The following is a 13,715-nucleotide window of genomic DNA, read 5'->3' as shown; positions in this document are numbered from 1 at the left end:
AATTTCTTCACTAAGTTATACAGGAGTTATATGCTTTTTTATCTTATTTTCTTTATTTATATTATTTATTTATATAATTGTGTTTTGATTAGGTATTCTTACCTAACTATCGTGCAAAAGGCTCACATTGAGGCAACGCTTGAAAAGTAAATGAAAACAAGGAACTGGAAGTAGATATACCTACGACCAGAGAAATAGTGGTCGCTCACAACCCTCCAGTTCTAGATCAAGGGTGACAATTCTTTTGAGGCTATAGTGAGATCAAGGACTCCCTCCCTGCCCGCGGTTACAAAAGTGGGGCAGTCTCCCTTCCTTAAATTAAGTAGATCCCCACTATAAATAAAATAAAAAATTGACCGGGCTTCTCCAGACCGAGGGGCCAGCGCATAAATCCGATCCAATTATTTAGTTGGCTTTATTTTGCCAGAGCTCTTCTTAGAGTCTCTGGAGGTGGCGCCACTGATATCAGCCAGAGTTCTTCAGCATCGTCCTCTAGCCTGTTCTCCTTACGTAGTGGTAGATCCACTTTAGCCACTGTCTCTATTCTAGTTCCCTTTCAAATTTCCCCCAGCATTGATACAGCTTCCTTATGAGAGGCTGGCGTCCGTTCGTCAACCTTATCACCTTGTGAAGGCCTTGGTGGCAACCGGCAGTTTCGCACTTGAGAGGTGGCCCGGGATTTCCTCAGATCACTTTCATAAAGATCAATAACAGCTGGCTCTAAAGGTATCCGGTTCGCGATTTTTCTGATCACCCGTCATGTAATTGATAGCCGTCCAAAGCACATATTTTATGCGTCTGGAACAATCAGCTTATCGGGATGAAGTTTTGGTGTCTCTTTAGACAGGGGACTGACAATAGGTCATCTAGATCATAATATTTGACCTCGTTAGACTACTTTTTGCGGTTTTGAATGAAAAACCAGTTGTAAGCCCACATTGTTCGCGATATACGGGAGATAAGATCAGTGAAACTAAAAAAATCCGTTAAAAAAATATTACCTGCGAAGTAAAGAAGCCCAAATTTAATTTTTTCGTTGCACCAGTATATGAAGAAAATATGTGATACATTTACTCTAGGCTTGGGTACTACTTCATTAGTCCTTTGACATGTTGTGTCTTGAAATGACGCAATTTTTTTTACTACTATTAGCATAGTGGTGACTTTTCTTACTGGAGAAATATATATTTTTTCTATTTTATACATTTTGAGTTTTAAAAATGAACAAAATACGAGATATTGCTTATAGCTTAGATTACAAGTTATAATATATTCACTTTAAATGTTGCACAGAAGATATCTAAAGTAACAGACACGCTTAGATTATATCAAATAAAAAAATGCTTACACGAATATTAATGAACGCGTAAATCACTTAAAATATGAAAAATTTATCGTTTCCTTTACATTGTCGACAACTTAATTACACTTTAATTGTTGCTTGCCCCTTTGGCAGGTTACAATTACGTAATACGTACTAATTAATTCGACACAAACATATTGAAGGAATTTTTAAAGTAATTAAATGAACTTTATTGTGTTCACTTTTTATTTGTCAAACATGAACAGGGATAATGAAGCCATTATTGTTTTGTTTTCAGTTTATCCTGTCAAACGTCAACATTGTGTTTTCGCTTTCATTGCTACTCTCGGTTATTGTTTTCCTTTTTTAATCTGAAATGGCGAGAATATGCAAATTTCTGTGTGTCCAATCAAACAAACGGTTTGTTGATACGAATTAAATGCGAAATGATAAAATCACTATTCAAATATCACCGGAAATTATGGCATAAATTTACATAAATTATCCCGAATTAATTAATGCGCACATGTATTTGCATTTATTATTGTAGTGTGTTTGTTGCCACTCTTGCTAATTCTAAAATCAAACACGCCGAACAAATATTGATAAGAGCTTTATGCCGCAACAAAGAGATTTAAATTATGTAACTAAAGGTAAAAGGTAAACATATATTCGTTCATAGGTATAAATATCGGAATTTCAAAAAATACATATGCATTTATACATGTAAATTCTATCTACTTGTATGTATGTGCCTTACGTTTAACTGAGATATTTAATTTTGCTTGCTTGTTTGTTAATTTCTCTCTTCGTTTTGAAATTACTGATATTAAGTTTTGTTTTATTGTTTAATAATCGAACTTAGACTGGTCTTTTTAGTAAGTGAAAGCTAGGCAAAAGCAAGTCTACGTTGGTTTTCAAGACTGAAATGTACGAAATAGCCTAAAACTCCCAGTTTGTGTGCTGTTTTTGAAAGAAAACAGCTGAATGTAGTTCAAAGAGAGCGGAACCATTTTCCACAACGACTTTCTGAAACCTATCATTATATCAAATGGTTCTGAGATATCTTTCAACCCATTTTTCAAATACTCGCCTTTCCTCTTTCAAGTAAATGGAAAGTTTTCTCGTATGGTGAGACCTAGATCAAGTAAATATACATATAATTGCCAGGTCTAAAATCACCCTTATAAAGTTAAGTCATATATGTAGTTTTAGCGGCTTTTGGTTAAGTTAAACTGGTAGATCAATAAGCCACGCATATACCAATTTTTGTTGCGATACCAGATGGAGTTCAGTTCCTGGGTCAAAGAAAAGTATCTCTGCGCTTGACGCGAGTTTTAACAGACTCAGATCTTGCTTCTGTCAAGATCGTCATATAGACAATGCATAGGTTTCAAAGACCTCAGTTTGAAATATAATCCTGTGGTTGCCTTATACCTATTTCTGGAAAGTATATTCCCGCACCAACTCCATCCTCCATTTTCGAGCCGCCAGTATAGAAGATTAGAGTGTTACGCATAGCTAGCATACCTACCCCGCGGCTTTGAAATCACGAAAGTCTCTTGGGGTTTCATCAAGGATAGTGAAAGAATGCCTTCATCCGTTCGAGAGTCGGGTCTAAGTAACCGGTACAGACCCAGATTTTTATGCGGCGAAGGACTGTCAACTCGGTACAATTCCTTGAAATTATTACAGGAATGTTTTCTGCTGCTGCATCCATTAATCCGTAACTAGCTAAACGGCTCGTGACGACTATTGAAATTCAAAAGCATTGACATTATAACTCTAGTTAGTCATTGTTTAATTGGCAGACACACCATATTTTATGCGAAGGCTTCCTATATGAAAATAATAGCAAATAACGGATGTCTCGGAAGTTTCTCATATACAGCATTTTGCATTGATGATCTTCATCAGGAAGCACAGGGTGGTTCAGAGAGCTCATAACAGCGTGAGGGGACTTTAACCCCGGTCGAGCCCCACATTGCTTTTTGAATGCAGATTCGGGAATACAATTCTAAATATCCTCTAGATGATGAGTTGAACAGGCGAAATTTGATGTTTTGACTCGCTCGGATACAGCTTCTTATAATTGTATTTTGGTTTTTCCTGTATAAGGGACCACAACTTAGTGACAACGTCACATTGATTTTACAACAACGCGGAAACTTAATTTTATAAATATTTGTCATACGTATTTTCCATACGTGTGTCAAATTGGCTACAAGTTAATAAAAATATTCATTTTTTCATAGCAAACAGCAATAGATTAGTGATTTATTTTGGCTTTTATTAACATCTAACATTCGCGTGTTAGTTTGGAGAATATAAATCAAAAACAAACATTCATGTGTTCACAACTGTCTATTAGCTTATAATAATAAAGAATAAACAAACAATTTGCGCGAGTTGCTCTTTTCCCCACAAATATTTTTATGTATAAATACATACAACAGTTCGTAAACAATTTTTTTACTTTATTTTCAATGTTTTTTTAACATTTATTTGCTTCAAATTTAATTAAATTCTAAATTTTAGCCAAAATATGTTTATTTTGCGGTGTTGTGGTTATCAACGATGATTTGTATATAAAAGCGAAAATTTTCCACTAAAATATTACAATTAATTCAAAATATATTTTGTGGTAAACAAGAATTTTGATTTGAGAGATTTCCATATCAAATGTATGCAGCGTAAAAATACTTTATATATATTTTTTTAATTTCTTATACCCGTTATCTGCGATTTCTATTACGAAACAATTACGTGTGTAATTCATTACACTATAAATTATTATAAACGATAGAAATCAATTTCCAGCTAGAATATAAATTGAGTGTGAGTTGAGTACAACTAAGCCTGGCAAATTGAAATTTTTGCGAAAATCAGTGCGCAAATGCATATTTCACTTAACGTAACGAGCTGAAGGGCTATTACCGAATCAACGAGGCGTATGAGTAACATTATTGCATGTGAATAATAGTGTGCTGCCAATGCGCCACAGCATACATATGCACATGTGGTTGTGCTATAGCTTTCTACCACCTCACTTTTAGTGTGTTTCACACATTCAAATTGATTAGTTTCTATATGTGAGTGTGTGTGTGCAGGCTGGCGCTTACGAATATTGGTTTTTGCCGCTTATAATTTACGCTTTTGTGCGCAAATCACTACTCTATTTACTCAATTACCACACACGTGTTCCATCTGTGCTGGACAATGTGGGGAAAGTGCATTAGAAAGGTTTGTTTTTGTTGCTTTTGTTACGCAATTGTTTTGCAGTGGCTCGATGCGGGCTGCGCTGATGAGTCGGAAAGGATGCAGTTCGGACAAATATGCTTTTACGTTTATAATTTCATTAGTTGGCCTTTGTTGGCCGCAATTCGGAGCTGTGCAGCATACGTTTATGCATGTGTGCCGAACTGTGTTAGTAGAATTTTGAAATGGTTGATGAAAATTGTTTTTAGGTTAGGAGGCTTTGAGAAAATGGTACAAAATTGTGTATGGTAAAGGTTGCTAAAAGAATACGAAGGCCGAAGCATGAAATGACTGGCAATACACTTTTTAAAAATTTTTCTGACTTCATCCACAGTGTTAAGCTTTACCAATCGTTTTCTGCCAGAAAAAAATGCTGTTTTAGGAAAAAGTACTTCACAAGAGGACTTTGAAATTTACAGGGCTTATGATCAATGCAGAGTAAAGGGCAGCCGCTGATTATCAGATGAGTTCCTGGGCTTCTACTTGTCAAATATTAATCCATCAATAAATATATTTTCAGTGAGTCTAATGGAACTAGAAATAAAACTAGTAGCCTCCACACAACACACACCATACATCACATTACCGGCGCCTAAAGAGTACCGAGCGGAGTTTATTGGGAAAAAAGTGGAGATGAGCGGAGCTTGCGCAGCTAGAGCTAATACTTTTACTATGCTGTTGATAAAATAATACTATTATCATGATTTTAATATAATTTGCCATGATGTTCGTAACATTAATAAAGTAACGCCGGAGCCCATATACAGGGTTTGTATAGAAAATAATAAGACTGAATCGATTTAAAACAATTTATTGAACCAATCGGTACAATTCTTTAAAAACTTTCTATACTTCTTCGTCGTTGCAGTGCTTCTAGAGCGATTTCCAAGCATTGAAGCCGTCACGGAAGGTGCATGCTACTTGGATCCCCTCTGTCGTCGGAAGATTTCCTCTTTGTCTCGGCTATCTTCAAAGATCCATGACTCGTCACCTGTGATTACGTTATTCAAATTTGGGGGTCACTTTCTCACATGTTCAAATTTTCTGGGACACTTCCACTCGCCACAATTTCTGGTCGGCAGTAAGCACTTTTGGGACCATCTTCGCGCATACCTTGCGTATCTTCAAATATCAAATCTGGGCAATTAAACGAATACTTAGTCGATAGTCTGATTTCAAAACTTTGCGTACAAGAGTCACATTGTCGGTGCTTGTCGAAGTCGCAGGTCTCTTCATCAGCGACCTCCCGGCCCTCCAAAAAGGCCTGGTGCCACCGAAACACACCACTTCTTGCTAAAGCAACATCTGGGCAAGCCTGCTTGATCATATGAAACGTCTCTAACACAGATTTAAGGAGTTTCACTCAGAATTTAAACGCGTACCTTTGCTCTAACGAACGCTGCATTTTCGGCTTGCATCACTCACAGAAACGCATAGCGGAAAAATGTTTCTCCGGATTCTCAAGGTGCTCGGAGATAAGCTGCTTGTTCGTTAGCTAGGAACGCCCTCTGCCGAATACAGTCTGTGCGCGCACGCTCCGAAGTGCAGTCGCGACGGAAGAAAATCAGTCTTATTACTTCCCGGACAAACCCTGTAAATATATTTATAAACTGTCTGCACAAACGCAAACTAAACAGTCCGTTTTTGAGATTTCGATCTGACGTTTTGCATATGTCATTTTCTCTCCAAAATGTTACTCATTTGTCGAAATTGCAGATATTGAACCACTATAGCATATAGCTGTCATACAAGCTGATCGATTAAAATCACGTTCTTCTAAAGAAAATTTTTTTATTTGTAAACGGTTTTATAACTTCGTTTTGATAGCAGCCGAAGATAACATTTTTCCTTGTTTTAATAGTAAATTTAAAAGTAATACCTCTTTTGACTCTTTGCTTGCTCTTTTAAAAGAGGTGTCGTATTAATGAACCTTAATTATTTCGAATAATAATCAAATTAATTAAATTTGCATCTGCGATTTCGAAATCACTAACAATTAACTGTTGCCTCACCTTTTCCCGTAAGAGCACTAACATCTTCTCATATATCACGTGTATGTGTATATGTGTGTGTGACTATAAGTAAATAATAATTTCATTACAAACTCATTAGTAATCAGCAGTCAACTGCCAAAAGGACACTCTTTTGTATTCCACAAAATATCGCACGTGCATATTGGCTTATTCATAAATAATAAGCAATTTATGGTAAATTAGCAGTCAATTGAAATGACAACAGTTTGACAATCCGATAATTGCCAAAGTTGATGAAATGGTCTCATGAGATAAAAGCTCAAAACATTGCAATGCTAATTTATTTAACCGCAAGCCAATAATATACTGACGCACTTAAATTTCTATGAATTCAAATAAATTCAACATATTGATGTAATTTATTCATGAAAACAATATACACACACATGCACATATGTGTCTCACATATAGATTTTGCATAAAATCAAAATACTCCCGCATTTGTAGAAGCTATTCCAGTTATTTCTCATTTGTTTGGTCTGCAGAGTATTACATTGCTCCATATCGATTTTAGACAGGAGTAAACATTGATACGTGTTAATCAATTATATTGATGCATTGACATTAAGCTTGCCATTTATTTTATCAAAGAAATCCACATTGAACTAAATGTTTGAGAAATATTAAGAAATTGATATTTATTTTGTAATACAGACAGATGGTTGAATTCCTTCGAATCTTTGAGTCATAATAAAAGAATGAAATGGTTTCAAGTTCAGGTGGTGTAAACAGTATTTATGTATGAAGTCGTATTGAGCTTACCAAATGTGGACCTTTCAGACCAAGCTGACGATGACAGAGCTATAAGAAAAGGACTACATACATCTATTTGGTTTAGGATACTAATGTTGTACAAGGCCGCTAGTGTCTGCCTTTAAATTGAGCTAAGAAGCAGCTATCAAATCGAGATATAAATGTGTAACATTTAAAGTATTCGCTCTAATACAGAATTATTTGCTAATTATTAATAAAATTTGTTTGCTAAATTCGAAAATTCCATACTCTTAACTATGACTCAATATTCTGGAAAAAGTGTGTGCCATATTTACGTGTGTCTTTGGCACCTTTGGTTCTTCAAAACCATTTTAATTAGTTTCTATGAGCAATGAAATTGAATAACGTTGGGATCATATATCTTCCTTCCTCCTTTTTGTCTTTTGAATTTCGCGGCTATGTATAAAACGCTACAGAGCTCGTATCTGGCAATAATATATGTACATCTTCGAAAGGTCTTGACATAACCGACAAAACGACGCTTTGCATGATTAGTTTGGATATTGCGTTCAACAGTTATAGACGTGTAAACATGGAGCTCACTAACGCCGAAATTTGATGGTACTCAATCACTTCGAACTGCGGAGGAATGGTTTCGAAGATTCAGAGCGGGTGAAAACGACACCATGGATAAACGAGGCCGGCGGAAGACTTGTAACTACGCATACCGATCAAATCATAGAAAACATCCAGTTAGATCGGCATGTGACATCTCGTAACATCGACCAGAAGATGGGAGTTAGTCACCAAACCATTTTAAAGCATCTGCAGAAGGCTGGATACACAAAAAAGCTTGATGTTTGGGTGCCCCATGATTTTACGCAAAAAAACATTATGGACCGAATCAACGCCTGCGATATGCTGCTGAAACGGAACGAACTCGACCCATTTTCGATGCGGATGGTAACTGGTGACGATGGATCACATACGACAATATCAAGCGAAAACGGTTGTGGTCGAAGGCCGGTGAATTGTCCCAAACAGTGGCCAAGCCGGGATTGACGACCAGGAAGGTTTTGCTGTGTGTTTAGTGGGATTGAAAGGGGATCATCCACTATAAGCTGCTTCCATATAGCCAGACGCTTCATTCTACTATCTACAAGAACTGTGAACAACTGGACCGCTTGAAGCAGGCGATCGACCAGAAGCGTCCAGAATTGGCCAACAGGAAGGGTGTAGTGTTCAACTAGGACAACGTCAGACCACACACTTCATTGATGACTCGTCAAAAGCTACGGGAGCTCGGATGGGAGGTTTTATTGCATCCACCATATAACCCGGAAATAGCGACAAGTGATTACTACCTGTTCCTGTCCATGGCGAACGCCCTTATTGATGTAAAGTTGAACTCAAAAGAGGCTTGTGAAAAGTGGCTGTCGGAGTTCTTCGCAAATAAAGAGGGGGGCTTCTACGAGAGGAGTATTATGAGGGGGGGAAACGAAACGACGCATATTTGAACTAAATCCGATCACTGTAACACTTTTTATAAAGCATTGAATAAAGAGCAAAAAAGCGGAAGGGAGATATTTGACAACCTTATATGCCAATAACGACGCCTCATATATTTCTGCGCCTGGATAGCCTTTGGCCACTGGACTAGAATTAATAACATAGGTCGTTGGATATTGAACATCCGTTGAAAGGATTCCATTAGATACAAAAAATATTGCAACCGATATGGGTCATTACGTATATAACTAGATGTCGTAAAAAGTTAAAGTAACGCTTGGTTTTTATGATAAACAGAATACATAGACCCGACCTCGGGTTGGTTGTCTTTGTTTTGCCGGCTAATGTTTCATAAGTCTAGTAATACCAAAAAGCCCGTTAGTGGGTCCTCTGAGAGTGATGTTTGCAATATTACTACCACTAAATAAGATAAGTTTAACTTCCGGCTGTATGAGCTGCAATGCTGACAAAACCATTTGGTTTCAGCGAATATCAAGAAGCTATCGGTATGATAAGAACTACTGACCTGACCACGAGTTTTGCGTTTTTTGTGGATGTAAGAATAAATGTGCGAATGAAAAATGTCTAACAATTGAGGTTAGGTTAGACTAAAAGGCCGCTTATGCTACAAATGCTAACCAGAGATGTTATCTGAATAACGTAGAATGTCGCTCCGTTGTGGTGCCTAAAACTCCCATATAATGATCATAAAGACCCTAATAATTCGACAAAGGGCTTTGAGCCTATCGCAAATTTCTGGAGGCGGTTAATATCACTTTCGACCATCTCTTCCAGTTCGTCGAGAGTATGACTGCCGAGATGTTTTAGTTTCCTTCTTGCAAAAGCTTATAATTGAAAAGAATGTGATTGAATGTTTCTACCTTCCCTTCTTCCTAACAACTTTACCAATTTGCATACTTTAAGCCTTACCGCGTGGATATCTATCGGACAATGTCGAATGTTTCTCAGGTACTGAGCGTTAATTTCGGGAGATATTTTTTGGGAAGACAGCAAATGGATATTCTGAGATCTCACCAAAGTCCAATTGGCCAATCATCGCTTTGTACTCTTAACATCCCAATCAAGTCATCATATAAAAGGGAGACTGGGGTATTTTGGTAAAGAAATATGCACATTATTACTTTGTTTTAGGAAGCTCCATTTAATCTGTATTTCATACCCTTGTTATCCGATAAATTCACAAATTTATTTGCGCATATATTTCAAAGCAAATATGTGCGTAGACATGCACACATGGAAGTGGCTCAATCAGGCGTCGATTTATGCATTTGCGGTATAATTAGATGCAGATGCGGTTGAGTGATATGCAGCCGACACAAGTACATAAGTATATATAATCGTGTTTACACGAATATTGCAATTTGGCGATTTGCATGTTTGCCAATGTCTAATTGGGTGTATTTAGGCAGAAGCCCCGTTTGTTATTGTTGTTGCAATAATTCTAGGCATTATTAACATTGTTGCGCGTAATGACGATACAATTGTGTTACTGACATTGCATTTTGTAATTGCGCCAAAACTTACTCATTTGCTGTTCTTGTTGTTGTTGTTTGTTGCAAATACACAACATTTGGTTACAATTTAATTATGAAAGCAATTAATGTGAAAATCCTTCAATTGTCAACAAATCGAAATTATCAGCATCCATGAACAAGCACACACACATACATACAAGAATAAGTGTCAAATGTCAGCGCCGCTTACCGCTACGTGTGTATTATGTGTTGTTGTTGCTGGTTTTGTGGCTTTGCTGGTGCATCGTCGATACATGACATTTAGTTAAAATTGGCAGTTATCTCTAACACACAGCCATCGCCGGCGAACATAATAATGGCTGTGTGTATGTATTTGTGCGTACGCCGTCAATCGCTAATTTAGCTTATTACACAAGAAAGGAGGTGCGTGCACCATTAACATCGGTGCCCTCATCAAAATGTTTGAAACTCGATATTCTAGTCGTATAATTGTATTAGAGTCAGGAGACACATACACACACACACATAATAATATATAGTTATACAGTTACTAATCATAACGGAATAATGTAACCACAAATTGACTTGCTAGCGTCGGTTATTCAAGAGGTTATACTATAACCGAACTGGATAACAGTGGAAGATTGCGTCCACTCGTAAGTCAGCAAATAAATAGTATTTTTGTGAACTTTTTTCTTAGAAGCATTATTTTTTATAAATAAACAAAACAAAAGCACCTTTACAAAAATTAATGTATTTTAATAATCGATGATTCGTGTTGAAAAAACTTTGGATTCTTTTGATCTAGTACTCATCTCCTGGAGGATTTCCGGAAAAAGGTGTCTGATAGTGAGGAAGATTTGTCTGCTTAAATTATCTCAAATTCAAAAAAATATAAAATTATTATTATTATCGTCAGTCGTTTCTTTTTGTCGCAACGTGGCGCCAATTCAAAATTCCAAGCGAAGTCAGGCCCTTCGTCACCTGACCTTTCCAACGGAATGGAGGTCTTCCTCTTCCTCTACTTCCCCTGGCCGGTATTGCGACGAATATTTTCAGAGCTGGAGTGACTTCGTTCATACGTACGACATGACCTAGCCAGCGCAGCCGCTATCTCTTAATTCGCTGAACTATGTCAATGTCGTTGGATATCTCATACAGGTCATCGTTCCATCGAATGCAATATTCGCCGTGGCCAACGCGCAAAGCACCATAAATCTTCCGCAGACCCTTTTCTCTCGAATACTCGCAACGTCGACTCATCGGTTGCTGTCATCGCCCAAGCCTCTGCACCATATAGCAGAAGGGATTGTTATGAGCGACTTATCTAGAGTTTGATGACAGGAGGTTTTTATTCGATCGAGAGAGGACTTTAATTCATCAATTGCCTACTCAGTGCCGAAGTTAACCTGTTGGCAAGAGTTATACTGCGTTGGATTTCGAGGCTGACATTGTTATTGCTGTTAAGTTAACGTTTTTTCTCGGTTGTTTCCAAGTTTTTTCAGCACCTGAAGTTATTACAGCCCTGGCTTTGAGCTTTGCTAGTTACAAGGCCCTTCATCAAAATATAAATAAATAGATAACGAAAAAGATAAAAAATCGAAGACTTGACTACTTTCAATAAATACAATTATTTCATTTACCGTACTCTCATAAATGTCTGTATACAAATATGGATATGCACATGCGGGCCACTTTGGGTTCATACACACACACACGTATGCATCGAAAAGTATTTGCGTTGAATGCATTAAATTTCTTCCAATAGCAAAAAATGCATTATAAGCAAATGGAGTTCAACTCGCGACTACTTGTCAAAATTAAAACAAACAAAAGATACTATTGAACACAACAAAAAAAGTTGATATTTATGTATATTTGTATGTTCGTATGTTTGTCTGATTTGCGTCCGATTTCTCTTTATTGCTTATCTCACTTAATTATCAGAGAGCCACTACTAAAGGCATTCTCTGAGATTGTTAATTTGAATAAGGGGCTCTCTACTGCACTCTCTCTAAAAGTGTTAATGGTTGTGTGTGTGTGTGTGTGTCTGTATGCTTCTATTCGTATACATACATATGTTTGTAAGCTTGTTGGCTTTTAGAATCTGTGTGGCGGGCAAGTGATCGCGGCGCGTGCCATCACTTTGACAGCAGAACTCATTACATACATACACATTCGCATAAGTAGAATGTACATAAATAACGTGAATGGTTTCGCACACCTTAAATTAATATGTACATAGTATCCAAGCAGATAGCTGTATGTTGAACTGAAAAAATGTACCAGTGCCTGCATAGCAAACATCTATTCAAGCGCATATTTTTATGTGTGTCACGACAAATCATTCTATTAGCATTAATCAATTAATTGGGGAACTTTGTTGTGTGACGTCGAATTTGCTGTTTTTGCTGCTGTTTCTGGCATCATAATGTAGATGAAACATATGGGTGTACATTTATAGTATGGGTGTGTGTGTATTTTCGATTTTGTATAGAGCGTGGAGAACACACAGCCAAATGATCGCGACTTTTTAATTTAGAAGAGACTGGCTCATCAGATAAATACACGGTAAAATTTGTTGTAATATTTAAAATGAGAGCAAGAAAATTTAAGAGCTTATATGGGTTTCACGGCTTCAAAAAAACGATTTAATCGATTTATGGTCTTATTTAATTCCATAATATCTTTAGATTACTGTTCTTAATGCTCAAGTGCTCTTAATGCACTTCCAAAAATATGACCTTGGAAGGATTTTTCAAAATTCGACTTATTTTTCGGAGATACAGCCGGACGTGGCGTCCGTGTTCACTAGAATTGTCTCCTAAACTTTAAACGCTTTTTTCTCAAAACTGACTTTTTCGGAACGATACTCACGATTTCTCAGGTTCTATTTGACCGATTTACTTGAAATAGGCTTGTCTATGGTTGGAACTAGCCCCATCCCCAAATTTTTATTTTTATTATTTTTAAAAAAATTCGAAATAGTCAGAAAAGTGATCCAAAAAAACGTTTCCCACTTTTCGGTAGTTCCGGCCATTGCGACATTATTCTAGATTAATAATTTTTTTTTTTGGTTTCAGATAACTAGGAGGGTTGAAATCATGGGTATGGTCACGTGGAATTTTTTAGAGACCCCCCACTTCGTCAGCTCATCATTTTTGAAATTTTTTACTTCTTTAAGTTTTTAGTTTTTTTCTGTACTATTCTAAAATTAACAAATAACTAATAAAAAAGTGGATGGTAAAAATATTAATTGCGTTTTTTATACGACACTTTAAAAATTACCTGAAATTCATGCTTCTAGACCAGGGACTAAGGTGGTATCTTAACTTTCCAAACTCGTTTTTCAAGATTTGTCGCGAACTACTCAAACGATCGTAATGAAAGGTCTTGACGCAG

At 36.8% G+C, this 13,715-nt stretch overlaps 1 long non-coding RNA gene across 1 annotated transcript in view; it reads left to right on the top strand.

Moving 5' to 3' along the window:
* LOC126762465 (uncharacterized) overlaps positions 1-13,715 on the top strand; it is a 290,496-nt gene that overhangs the window by 30,601 nt on the left and 246,180 nt on the right. The window lies entirely within an intron of this gene.

This window comes from Bactrocera neohumeralis, chromosome 6 (genome assembly GCF_024586455.1).
Source record: "Bactrocera neohumeralis isolate Rockhampton chromosome 6, APGP_CSIRO_Bneo_wtdbg2-racon-allhic-juicebox.fasta_v2, whole genome shotgun sequence".
NCBI lineage: Eukaryota > Metazoa > Arthropoda > Insecta > Diptera > Tephritidae > Bactrocera > Bactrocera neohumeralis.
The sequence above is the reverse complement of the archived record's forward strand: the minus strand, read 5'-3'. Positions and strand labels throughout refer to the sequence as shown.